This window comes from Danio rerio, chromosome 9, assembly GCF_049306965.1.
Source record: "Danio rerio strain Tuebingen ecotype United States chromosome 9, GRCz12tu, whole genome shotgun sequence".
Classification (NCBI taxonomy): Eukaryota; Metazoa; Chordata; class Actinopteri; order Cypriniformes; family Danionidae; genus Danio; species Danio rerio.
Window position 1 is genome coordinate 23,234,571 of NC_133184.1, and position 13,675 is coordinate 23,248,245.

The 13,675-nt window shown below is 36.4% G+C and overlaps 1 protein-coding gene across 3 annotated transcripts in view; it reads left to right on the forward strand.

Moving 5' to 3' along the window:
- Positions 1 to 13,675, forward strand: part of rev1 (REV1 DNA directed polymerase) — a 247,872-nt gene that overhangs the window by 48,801 nt on the left and 185,396 nt on the right. Inside the window, exon 3 of one of the 3 annotated variants that reach the window (XM_073912188.1) lies at positions 4,502 to 4,640. The exons of the other annotated variants lie outside the window; for them this stretch is intronic. The gene's annotated coding sequence lies outside the window, so the exon portion shown is untranslated. The remainder of the gene's footprint in view (positions 1 to 4,501; positions 4,641 to 13,675) is intronic. 3 annotated transcript variants of the gene reach the window in all.

A 13,675-nucleotide genomic window follows, 5' to 3' on the forward strand; every position in this document is an offset into this window, starting at 1 on the left:
GGTAAGCTAAATTGTCCATAGTGTGTGTGTGAATGTGTGTGTGGATGTTTCCCAGATGGGTTGTGGCTGGAAGTGCATCCGCTGCGTAAAAAACTTGCTGGATAAGTTGGCGGTTCATTCCGCTGTGGCGACCCCGGATTAATAAAGGGACTAAACCGACAAGAAAATGAATGAATGAATATTTATCTTCGGCCCATGGCTATCAATGATATTTGGTTTTTGGCCCTTCATGCGAAAAAAGTTTGGGCACCTAATACTTAAACAATGTAACTCCATGTGTTCTCTTTATATTTTTAAGCAGTATATTTAAATAGTACAAAGGTTGTAACTCTTAGGGTTTCATTTGTTAGTTGACTACACTAGTTAATAAATGTTCATTTTGAGTTTTTAATATGAGTATTTATAAGCAGCTAGTTAGTAGTGAATACGTGTTCTCTTGTCCAAACTTTTACCAAAAAGTCCAAACTGTTACTCAAAAAAATAAAGTGAACACTTAAACATCACAATGTATCTCCAAGTGTTCCTTTTATTTTTGTGAGCAGTATATTTAAATATTATAGTAAACGTTGCTTAACTCTTTACAATACAGTTTCATTTGCTAGGTAACTACTCTATTTAATAAATGTTCATTTTGAGTTTTTATACCGGGAAGGTTAAAGAACAACAAGCCAAAAACGGTACAAAAGAAGAATTTGGAGAAACAAAACTTACTGCAGTGAAAAATGTATCAAGTTTTTGTAGCTTACCTCTTATATAACAAAAATTAATCTTTTGAATGATCAAAAAATATCTGACACACTGAATGTCACTATGGCCACATCTTCGAAAGATATTAAATATCTCTAAATTTGGCTTTGATGGTTACTTTAAAAAGTACCAGAGGCTGACTAAATGAAAAAGTTCATCATAAATATTTAACCAGTAAATAATATAGAAAGCGGAAAAGGTGTCACTGGTTAAGCCTGATATTTCCTACCTGCACCAGGCTATTTTGGATGGTTTGTTGTAAAACGACAATGATTCAATCTCACTTACCACTCTTGGTATTACCTGTGGCAAGGCATGGGCTGGTATAAGAATCTGACGGTATCATAACCTTAGATAAAAATATCACGGTTTCATGGTATTGTGATGATTGCTCTAAAATATATTCTTTTTAAATGTCTGGGTATAAAAACAAAAAACTGTTTTACGCTTTGAACACAATATATTTTATTTTGAGAAACTTTTAAAATATTTTGGAGCAGTAAATATGTCAGGCTAAATAATTCAAATCAATCATTGACTTCTGCTGTCGTTGTTTTTTTAAAAACACAAATTTCTTTCAAATTTAAAACGACATCTTTGCATATATTTTCTGCTGGAAATACTGTTGTGCTAAAAAAATGTAAAAAAAAAAAAGTTAATAAAAAATCATACACATACCTTAGGAACGGTATAGCAGGTTTTAAAATCTTGACTTTTCCAAATCGCGGTATACCTTGCAAAGGGTTATCGTCCCATGCCTACCTGTGGCATAAATGTTATGAGACATAAACTTGAAAAAAGTTAGATTATCCAAGTGAAAATGAAGAGGGATTTATTAAATATTAGAACATCCAAACAGAAGAAACATTACCACAAATGAAAAAATATTACAGTATTAAAATATATATAACAGTATTAAACTGAATCTTTTTCATGATCTGTCTAATGAACTGTAATTTTTGCACAAAATAGTTAAACAAAGCAAAATATAAAAATATTCAGCGGATTTTTTATTGAACATTGTGTAAGAGTGTTTGCTGCCGCTGTATAATATGCTTAGTGAAAATTGCCCAAACATATGCAATGGCAGGTGTGATGAAGCATTTTTAAAGTATAATTATTAATTAAATAATTATCTGTACTTTTTATAATTTCTTTTAATGAAAACTGATCATATATTTTAATCAAACGTTAGTCACAGCAGTAGACAAACAGTGTGTTGTGGGTTAGTGTGTATACAACATTTCCCAAACTGTAAATATTAAGATGAAAGTGTGAAATAGGCAGACAAAAAATGTAACAAATTATAGAATAATAATATTTAAAATGTGCAGTTTAATCTAAACAAATTTACTGAGCACTTATGATGTAATGAGCTGTTTATGTAATTACAAAATTCATTCATTCATTCATTTTCTTGTCAGCGTAGTCCCTTTATGATTACAAAATTGCAAATGCTTTTTTTATTTTACATTAATATATTTTTAGTAAGGAATACTATTGTTTTGATTCTGATTAGTTAGATTTAAACTAATTAGCATTATTTGCTTTATCAATTTTAGTATATTTTGCTAAACTGCTGATTTTACTTGGACAAATTTTGGCAGATTTAATTACTAATTTGCGATCCTGCAGCAGCGGTTAAATGATCGGTGCTGGAGTGGTGAATCAGTGCTGTGTGATACGGCTGCGGTGCTCAGTATGCAGCCCGAGTCAAGACTCTGCAGTGGCTCCTCAGTCAAAAACAGCAGTCCCTGTTTTTATGCAGTCCTTGATTAGTTTACTGTCGCCTGATTAGAAATTAATTAAAATGATGAAACAGACTCCAGAGGGGAGGTGGAGGGACGCTTTAGGGGGGGAGGGGGCTGATGACTTTCACACAGCCATTGTGCGTCAGTCCGAAGGGATGCACTGTGGATGTGTGTGTTTGTGTGTGTGTGTGTGTGTATTTGTGCACACAATAATCAGAATAGCACTTATGCTTGTCAGAGAAAGGAAGAAGGCCGGTTATATGCGGCCCCTTCCCCCATTGCTTTTTTTGGTTCTCTTTTGCTCATGCTTTCATCTGCTTCTTCCACTCTTAAAGTATCTTTCATTTAGTCCAAACCTGACTTATAATTAAACTCTTTCAAAATATACTATTTCTGTAGCCTTAGCTGTGTACAACATGTTGTTTCCGGTCTAAAAGCACACCAACACATGGCAGACATACAGCCAGACCTGGAGTTAATTATCAGAATTGCTGTAGACAAGCTCTCTAACATTATGTAATGATAAATACTGTGCCATATTAGAGGCTGATAACATCAGTGTTGTGGATAGCAAGCAAATTGCAGCTCCATAAGCGGTTTATACAGCTGTTGCATTTCTGCATTTCACAGATGAATGAACCTGTAATTGGAGACTAATGAAGCCCGGAGGGGCTGTGTGGAGCGGAGCGCTCACTTCGCTATTTATTTAACTGTGGACTCTTCAGATCAAAAGGCTCCTGTGTTTACCCCATGGCTCTGTGGATCATCTTTTCAATTTAGCCTGACAACCGCTGAACAGCAATCCCTCAGAGACAGACTCAATCTCAAATAGGTGAAGAGAGAGAGAGTGGTTAGAAGTGTGTGTGTAGGAGAGAGAAAAGGGAAAGGTGGAGGAGACAGGCGTAGTGGGCGGAGGGAGACGCAGAGAGTATTGTTTTATGACAGGAATTTATTTGATAGAAAAACACTTGAATTGTCTTGAATATTGACATGCTTGTCATAGTGTCACATTCTTTAGCGGTTTTCTCGAGTGATGCAGGGATTGACAATCTGTCGCATGAAGCGCCACCGCTGATGTAGAAACCACTGGTTGCAGTCGCTACTTTCAGGTTGTGGTTGGAGGAGCAATGGCTTGATGTTTATGGCTGTTTAACGGGACAGTTCATCCAAAGTTCTGTCATCATTTACTCATCGTCATGCTGTTTCAAGTTAAAATCATTTCTTTCTACTGTAGAAAGCAAAATAAGATATGCAAAGACAAGTTAATGCGGTCCAAAAGTATTAAGGATGTAATGGTAGTTTAAATGTATCCAAATAACTGTCGTATGAAATTATTTTATGGAGAATTTCAAAAAAAAAAAAAAAACAGAGCTGCAGTTGCTAGAAATACAAAAATATATACTTATATATTAGGGGTTTTAAAAAACATGTATTCGTCCCAATCCGTCGTGGTATGGGATCATCGTTTGGTTTGTGCACGTCCACGATGAATATAGTCCGGATCAGTCCAGATGTGCCAATCAATTTAGTTAGGTGGAAAAGCCATATTTGATCTAGCAACAACCTGAAAACGCAAGATGCAGTGCTCAGAAATGGTTCCGTCATGTTGCCATTGTCATGACAACTTGGTACACAGAAGTTTGCTACTCTTGAAGACGTGAGTGTATAATGGTCACGCATGTTCTTAACCACAATTACATAAAAAACAATGAAAATATAACACTTAACTTGTGGACACTCAAGTGAATTGTTTCTCTCTACACACACACACATACACGCACACAAAACATTGAGCACCTGCTGTTATGAATGGACCTTCAGTTAGTGCTAGTATTTTCATTAAAAGAGATTTCAGTTTGGAAGCTTACTGAATCTATCTGAATATATCACAATTACTACTTTTCTGTTGTTAGCAGAAGGTTAGTTTAAACCTTTGAAAGATGCTGTCTCCTAATTATAGTTTTATTTTTCATTATTCCATTTATTTTGTCCTTTTTCATCAGAAGAAGCTCTTCAGTTCTGTAGCTGATTGTGACAAAACACTTCTGCCTGTTCAAAATAAACAGAAGAAAGCATGCACTGAAGATTTGTTACTGTTCCTGTTTTACCGTACCCATATTGAACCGTGACCCTAAAAACAAGGTATGTAGCGAACCCTAATATACTGTATACATTACTTGTATAAAAAATAGAAGAAACAAGATATATTTATATAATATATACTCTGTAAAATAAATATATGATCAGTTAGTCCTGACAGCATGTTTTAGGTCATTGTAACTTATTAAACTAAGTTAACCTCTAAGTCAAGTACTATTTTGGGGTTTTCGCCTGGATTTTGCCTACCCAAATTCCAAAGCTTCCCAAATCCACATGTTTAATTGCAAAAATTTGGTATCATTTTGAAGAAAACCCTTTTAATTTTCATAAAAAAAACTGTTAAAAGGCATTAAAATAATTGTATATATTGTCTGTATTATAATATACCCTTCCAAAAAAGAGGCTTTTTTTGTTCTGTGTAGTCTAGGTTGCTGTAATTCATTTTGGTGGTTCCTGCACATGTCAGTAATCATAGGTAAAAAGAAAAATGTCTGTATCATAATCTATGCAAGTTATTCTATTCCACAGGTGTCAAAACTCAGTTCCAAAAGGGCCGCAGCTCTGTACAGTTTAGTTCCAACCCTAATTAAACACACCTGATCAAACTAATTGAGTCCTTCAGGCTTGTTTGAAACCTACAGGTAAGTGTGTTGGAGCAGGGTTGGAACTAAACTGTGCAGGGCTTCGGCCCTCCAGGAATTGAGTTTGACACCCCTGTTCTATTCCATCTGATGAGATAACGAAACCACTTACAGTGTATTGGGCCAGTACGGACCTTTAAAATTTAAATAATGCAGAAGTAAATGACATCACGGAGCCGGTACCGGGTACGCAGAGTTTTCATGTTCTAACTTAATTTTATTTATTTTATTATATTATTGTAAACACTGGTCAACGCATACATACATAGGCTAAATTAAATAAGATGACATGTTAAGAACAATTAAGGTTACTAAGTGTCACATGACAACATCATTCCAGCATTTATAATAACTAGTATGATGTTATTGGTGTGCAGCCGTATTTGATCTTTTTTATAAGTGTGTTAAGTAACTTAATTTGATAGTGACAAACCACTTAAATGTTACTTTGATGCTTTATGTGTTTTTGTGATAACTAAGATTGTGGTGACAAAAACTGATGTGACATTGTTTAAATAAGTTATTTGATGTTCCACAGAAGAAAGAAAGTGTTAGAGGTTTGAAATGAGGGTAAGTGTATGATGACTGACTGATGTTTATTTTTGGCTGAACTTTTAAATGATGTTATATGAGTGGGTGACACCAATTTAGTTGGTGTTTTTCACTCTTCTTTGGCAGATTTGGAGTTGATGATTGGTGAAAGTTTGGGGCGTGTAAATGTTCAGATGCCCTCACTCTTCCCTTCGTGAGCTGCTCCTGATGCATGGTGGTCTTTATAACTGACTGTGCAAAGCCTAATTGGAAAATGCTTTAAATAATTTCTAATTAGATGGAGTGTGGTTGTAATTGGGTTGGTAATCTCTGGATTAATTAGCAGTGCTGTGTAATGTGTGTGTATATTCGTGTCTGCGCATGTGTTTGTGTGCGTCTGAATGGACGAATGAAAAGGGCCTTACAGGTTTCTTGCAGACCTCCAGCCACTCGAGGGCTTCTGTGTGAAGCGGAGGCCCCAACAGAGGCATCTTTGTTTGGCTTGTTGTTCTGTGGGTGGCCCTGCTGCACTGAGAGACACATTTATTTCCCAGCATTAAACCGAGCATGTCAAACTGCCCCAAACCAAATCCTCCATTCTCTACTTCCTCCAAAGCACACTTTTGCTTCTTAAAAAATCCTCTTTAGTCTGAGTTGGGAATAGAGCATTTTTAGACCGATCCTCTCATGCTCTTCGATTTCTCTTCCTGTCTTCATTTCCACCACTTCCCTGCACTTATGCTCTTCTCATTGCCTCCCTCTCTCTCTCTTAGTCCCCAGTCCTCCTCCAAACTTGGTACCCTTGTACACAGTGCTAAGTGGCCACTCATGCAATGGATGGAGGAAATGAGGTGAGCTCTGGGTCTCCAGACCTCCCCCTCCTCTCTTTACTCCATTCTTACCTCACTAAGAAATGCAGGAGGAGAAGAAAAGGATTGAGAGGCTTCTGGAAAACTTGTTGCCTCAAGGCTGTTATTTAAAATATTGATTCGAGATGGTCCTAAGCATTTGAGGAATTACTCTCTGTTATGCGGATTTGGATTTAAATTCAGCTGGACTGCGGTCTGTATTAATTGTTTTTTTAATATATCTTTTAAAAAGGATCATGCTGCGTTCTGTTTCTCTCTAATATCATTCTCTCATTCATAATTTCCAACCTCCTGGAGAACACACACTCCCACACTGACTGCTAATATCCTGTAATTTTTCCATTTATGCTCAGTTTCTACTATATGTAACCATAAATTATTAAGGAGCACTTAATTACACATCTTAACCACATTTCTACAGCGACAAAGAGGCTATGCGTAAATATCTCAATAACACGAAGTCTCATCTCTGAAGATGTTTAGCTGGGAATGCAGCATATGCACAAATTATTTCTGCTTTGATTACTTATAGAATAATATGTACGCATTGCTGTTGTTCAAAAATTAAACCATAATGTAAGGTTGGCGGTTTGATACCCAAAGAAGGCGTTAATGAAATGTATCCTTCAGTGCTACAGCCATTCCACCAGGAGAAAAATAAAGCAAATTAAAGACTGGGATGGACCTTACTTGACAATATTTGGAAGTTTGGCTTTACATCATGAATTGCAAACATCCATACATAAGTAGTTTTGTTTATTTATGTAAATGTCCAACACAGTCTCATGGCAATTTTTAACTTTTTGATTTAGTGGCTAATTTGTATGATTATGTTCAATCTCGTTTGTATTTGCTTATCCTCTAATGATGGTTGGGTTTAGGCAAAGACTATAGAATACACAAAATGTGTCACTCCTTTAGTTTAGAATGGGGAAATTTGTAACGGTCAATATGGCAAATGAAACCCCACCCACTAGTACAGGAGCCAATCATCAGTCGCTATAGACTGACGTTTCTCCTGGATGAAGCTCGGATCAGACGAGTGCTTTTATGACAGTTTGGTGGTCAACAAACACTGAAATCTCACCGAATACTTGCTTCACAGACATAAGAAATATATCCAGATAAAGCTTGAAATCTGTAGTTTTAAACGAACCTAGCGCACTTGAAAACAGAAGTTGTCTTTGTAATCTGTATAAACAAACGCAGGTACAGTCAGTCCTGTCAAACACACGTCACATAGCAGCAACTACTCAAACGCCCACAACTTGTAAACAAAGAGTCAAAGTCATTTCTGGAGGAGATTCACTATCAAGTCCAAGTTGTGACTTACTTCAGAAGAGCAGAAATTGTGTAATGATCAGACGATCAGTATCCAGAGCATGATCAAGTGTAGAACAGCCAAATGAGGTTGGTGTCGTTATTTCATTCCTTTCGAGTATGCATGTGCATTAGCTCTGGCAACCTGAAAATATGCAGATTTTTGTTTGATTCAAACATTTAGAAATGAAACTTATGAGACACATGTTGTTAAATTTTATTGGTGGTTCCAAATATGGTTTGTAATCGAAAGCTTGGCAAACAGTTTTGCAGAATTTGATGTTTCCTTATTCAGACAGAATGGCCTAGCATACTGCTTATAAGGCGTTTCAAAGATGGCCGCCGAGTGAAATGACTTGCCTTAAAGGGACTTTTGTTTATGGGCGGGGTTGGGTGCCATGCCCCCTTTTTAAAATCATACATCAACTCATTTTATCAAATCAACTAAACTCATTTTATACGGTTCCTTTTACAGCATCTGTTGTAATTAAAATATAATCAGTTAAACAGACTTTGGCATTCATTTAGTTGCTCAAGCGTAAAACAAGATGAAAAGCCGTTTACTCGCACGCACCTGTCAGGATTAGCAGGCTAGGGCAGAAGCTCCATGAATATACTGGGGTCAAATAAATGTTCATATTTTAAAGACATGGCAGGGAAAAATGTAATTTAATGCAGTGCTTCTTATACAATCTGAGACCCACTTTATATCTGGGTATCACTCAGCCAGTAGAGATCACTGATTTTTAAAGAAAACAAACCTTAAACATGCCGAATTTGTAACGACATACAGTTCACCGAAAGTGCTTGACCCAGGTTACTGACAAATTCAAAGTCCTTCCACATACTTCTGCATATACTCTATATCAATACAACTGACTTGAATAACCCCATTATAATAAAAGCCATGTCAAATAGCCGTGAAGTTTTCTTCTGAAATTTACCTACAGTACTGTATAACTTGAAGAATATAAAAACATAACAAACTGTAAAAATAGGTCCAAAGAAAGTGTTATTTATTACATTAATTATTATTTAAAACGGTACCATAACAACCAAATCAAGTAAGCATAACTTACTGTATTACTAAAATCTGTACTTTTTTCAATACAAAGGAGATATCAGAGAAGTGCTTATGGTTAGAGGTTGGTGTAGGGAAGACTTTGTTATCTTACTAAGGCAGCATATCCATTTGATTAAAATTAAAATTTATCTTATTATGGCATTACTACATACAGTACATATACGTACATGTCTTACAATGAAGCCTTACTATTGTAATGAGTAAAAAATCTTAGCTTTAGTCCAAGCAATTTAGAATTAAGCTAAGAAAATACTGTTATTTTAACACACTTGCTGCAAATAGACACTGCCCTAATATAACATGAAGTAGTCCTTGAAACGGTCGTCATGCTGCTAACCTCTATTCTTTATGTTAAAGTATGTGTAAAGGAATATTTTGTCTCTCGCCTGGCCAACCTTAATCCTGACCTGTGTGCTTTATTCTAGATCCTAATGTATATAGGGTACGGCTGCTCCCCTGGCCTTTTCCCTGACATTTATTGGGCCTGTGCAAGGACATGCCCTTTTCTCCATCTCTCCAGTTCCTCCCTGTTAATCGGGAGGGTGGATGGGGGGTATTGGGGGGTGGCGAAAAGCAGGCAGATAAGCCCATTGTTTGGCCTGACAATGTCCTGATGATACGGCCAGAGAGGATCGCTAGCCTGCGCCTCCCCTTTCAGAGCCCGCCTGCCACCAGAGAGAACTCATTACTACAGAGCAACCAGGTTAATTAGCTCACAGAGAGAAAAAAAGAGTAGGAGAAGACAGACAGAAAGAAGGAGAGGGAGAGAGAGACCTCGTGGCATCTTAAAGGAAATGGACTGACATCTGTATTTACTTGGGAATAAGTTTTTATAAACGGATTTCCGAGACAACTGACAACCTACTGACATGAACGTTCACCTGCTCGCCTCTAGAATTCTGGGTAATATCCGTACTGTTTGTCTGTCATAGACTGTTAGCTTCCCAAACGCACTGGCCATGCATATATAAAATAGGTTTTACTTCCAAAGTCTTGTACGTCAGCAAATTTCATTAAAGTGCAGTTTAAAAGCCGATCAACAGGGGGAGCTCTGCATCCCCTCAACTCTCAGCGTTTAGCAATAAATAAATAACCCGCAATCAGAGGTTATGCAGGAGCACTTTTTTAATATGCACTGTTACCGATTGATCCTGTCTTTTTATCTGTATGTTTACAGCTTTATGTGTGTTCATCAGATGTATTTGCAAACACCTGAACTAGAGCTCCTGTAGCTCATTGACACTAAATACATCAAGGTCCAATTCAGGTAACATGCATACTGAAAGAATAAATGGCCTAAATGACATTTGGAATAATATGTAATTTGGTCAGTGTCTGCTGCCTGAATACCTGTAGATATGTACAAGGTTTATTCCAAACCTCTGTTCCTTTCTTTCACAGTACACAAAGGAGCATTTTATTTGTGTGAAGATTATCCAGGCCACTTTTTTGTGTGAAAATTACTTTCATTTTTACTCTTTTTATATGAATTGGTACTGGGGCTGTTAAGGTTTGAAAAGAAAAACTATATATATATTTTTTTATAAAAGCAGCTTAGATAATTAGTGGAGTATATTGTAATTCTTCAGAAACTAAGTGGTGTGTAACAAACATGTTAGTTTGCATAATTAATTAATTAATTAATTGATTAATTAATTTGTTTATTTTGCATCATACATATCAGTAATCATATCGAGTTGGTGCACAAAACTTTAGAACGTTTGCTCATTAACTATTTCACCTCACTAATTTGGTGGTCTCGTTAGGCTGTCTTAAATAGGCTAGCAATATCAAGCTAGAATCTAGACTTGATCTAAACCCATGCCTCTTCCAAATCATATGAACAAACAGAGGCAAAGCAGAGTCTGCATATCACCATCACAATGTTGGTGGAGTTTTGAATGCAATGTGTTTATTGGTGGGACAGCGGTAGCGAGCAAATTACATAACATCACAATGCTTACAAATGGAAACTTGTTTACTAGAATGAAGAGGCTGTTAATGCTGAGCTTTAATTGTAATTGTACAAAAACTATGTAAGATAAATACTTCATGTTAACAAAAAAAAAACGATGTAATGACCTGTTCAAAACAACATATCTATCAGATCTTTGAGTCTTTGCTGTTGGAAAACAGTATCAGTGTTAATTCTGACTTTAAATCTCTTTCTTGATTCAGAAATTTGTCATACTCTTCTTGTTTTGTCGTGCCAGGTGTTGTTTGTAACATACAGTAATATAGCTGCCATTTGCCTTCCATTCTTTCTCGGTCTGCATAGCATCATGAATCATACTGATGACGTGCGACTGTATGTGTGAGCAGCATACAAATACATAGGCTGACAGACAGGTAAGGCATCTTATCATTGCAATTTAATGATCCTGTGCCTTCTACAGAATATTTATATTTAGACCACTTTAATTATTGCTGTAAGGATGTGAAGAGACTTTCGACCGGTACTGTATAACAGAACACTTGAAGATGTTCTGCGAAAAACAACTTCAATTTCAGGCTGAAAATACTTATTTGTACTCATTGTAAAACCGCAAACAAGTGTTATGTACCACTATTATATTTTTAAATATGAAAGTTGAGTTCTTCGTTCATTGTTTTGCATGTAAAATGAAGTAAGTGGGGACGTTTTTCATTTATATTTGCATCTATTTATTTAGCAGATGTTTTTATCTAAAGCAACTTAAAAATAGAGAATATAACATGCCATTTATATTAAGCATTTAATAACATGAAAACTGGTGATATCGCTTTAAAAAATTAAAATTAAATCTCATTTAGAGCATTCACTGTCTTTAAATATGTCTATAATTAACACAAAACCTATTTTTTTTTTACCTCAGTAGAGTTAAAAAAAAATCAATATTTGGTGGAGTAACTAATTTCCAATCAAAACAAATTTTAGAATTTTAATAATTACCGCCTATATCTTGAGCAAATATCCACCAACTGAAATGAAATATGTATTTACAGCATGTATCTGAAAGTATCCAAGTCTACATCATGACATCTATAAAAAAAATAAAAATAAAAAGTGAAATAGAAATCTGAAATGTTTCTCCAAAGCCGTGTGTGTACATCCGTGTCCACTTTTTGATATCCTTGATTGTCAGCTTGATATCAGCTCTACTAAATATCTGTGTTTCTGCAGCAGTGCAGGCTTTGTTAGACTCTTGCCTTCATCAGTGCGCTCCATAATTTGGATCACAGGGGGTAAGACACCTTTCAGCCCAGTTACTTTGGAGCCCGCATTAGAGTACATTACTGAAATAGGGCACGACAACAGGCACCTGTTCAAGTCCTCTATAATCTTCGTCAGATTGACTCTTACCTCCCTCTCTCCTATACAATGCCATGAAGATGAGAGAGATCTAGAGGCGTTTTTCCCCCCTTTCTATATCATTATCCAATCATTTCCCATGTGTCTGTGATCCTCCTGATGCAAACACATGCACTCTGCAGATGGAGAAATGATAGAGTTGGCGACGCTGCTAAACTGCGCTCAGATGAGAGCTGTCCTGTCCATTTGCTAGAAGTGCTTGGTCAAAACGCTTTTAACATGATTTAAAACAGTCATATTTGAGGCGCTGTGAAAAATCAGAACTGACAAGCAGAAGTTCTGCCTGCAGCATACAAATAGAACCGGAAATACAGTGTGTGTTATATAATGTCACATTTAAAAGGATCTTGGGGAGGCTATGGGTATGTGCGAATTTGACATGTATTAATTGGGAGTTTATTGGCAGTGAAATTCCCCTTTTTCCTAGCTTGGCCTTGAAAACCTGAAAACTCTTTTTTTGTGTGTGTGTGTGTGTGATTGTCTACTCAACATCTTACCAACAAATTGCAGTGCTTGCCCAAACGTCCATATCACGGATATCACCAGATGCTGGCTCATGCCACCAGATGCTTTCTTAACGGCTGATTTCTCATTGTCACTTGTTAGGTTTTATTTTGTTACTGAGAAGGCGGGCAGCGCATATTTTCTGATTCTATGCAGTGGCTGGATGAATGTTTGTTATAAGTGTATTGCTTAAAGGTTTTAACACACACTGTTTTTGTTCTTAAAATTAAAAAACAAAAACCTTTTCTGTGAGTACTTTCAAAAAATGAATATTGCTACTTTTTCAAAATACTTGTTTAAAAAGAGCTGAATAACTCAATTTTTATTTTTTGGGATGAGGGTAAACTTAATTTTTTACTGTATGTTCAATCTATCTAAATTTGTAAAAACAATTAAGTTAACCGAATCGATTTGTGTTGGTACAACATGAAGGAATTGTGTGGAACCCAGCATTTTTTACAGTGTATATCATGGCACTGAGGGTGGCATGGTGGCTCAATGGATAGCACTTTGGCCTAACAGCAAGAAGTTCGCTGGTTCGAGTTCTGGCCTGGCCAGTTGGCGTTTCTGTGTGGAGTTTGCATGTTCTCCCCATGTTGGCATAGGTTTCTTTTCAGGTGTTCCAGTTTCCCCCACAGTCCAAAGACATGCAGTATATAGGTGAATTGAATTAAATAAATTGTCTGTTGTGTAAGTTTGTGTGAATGAGTGTGTATGGGTGTTTACCAGTACTGTACTGCTCCATAAAACAAAAATGCCAGAAAACATGTGCTCGG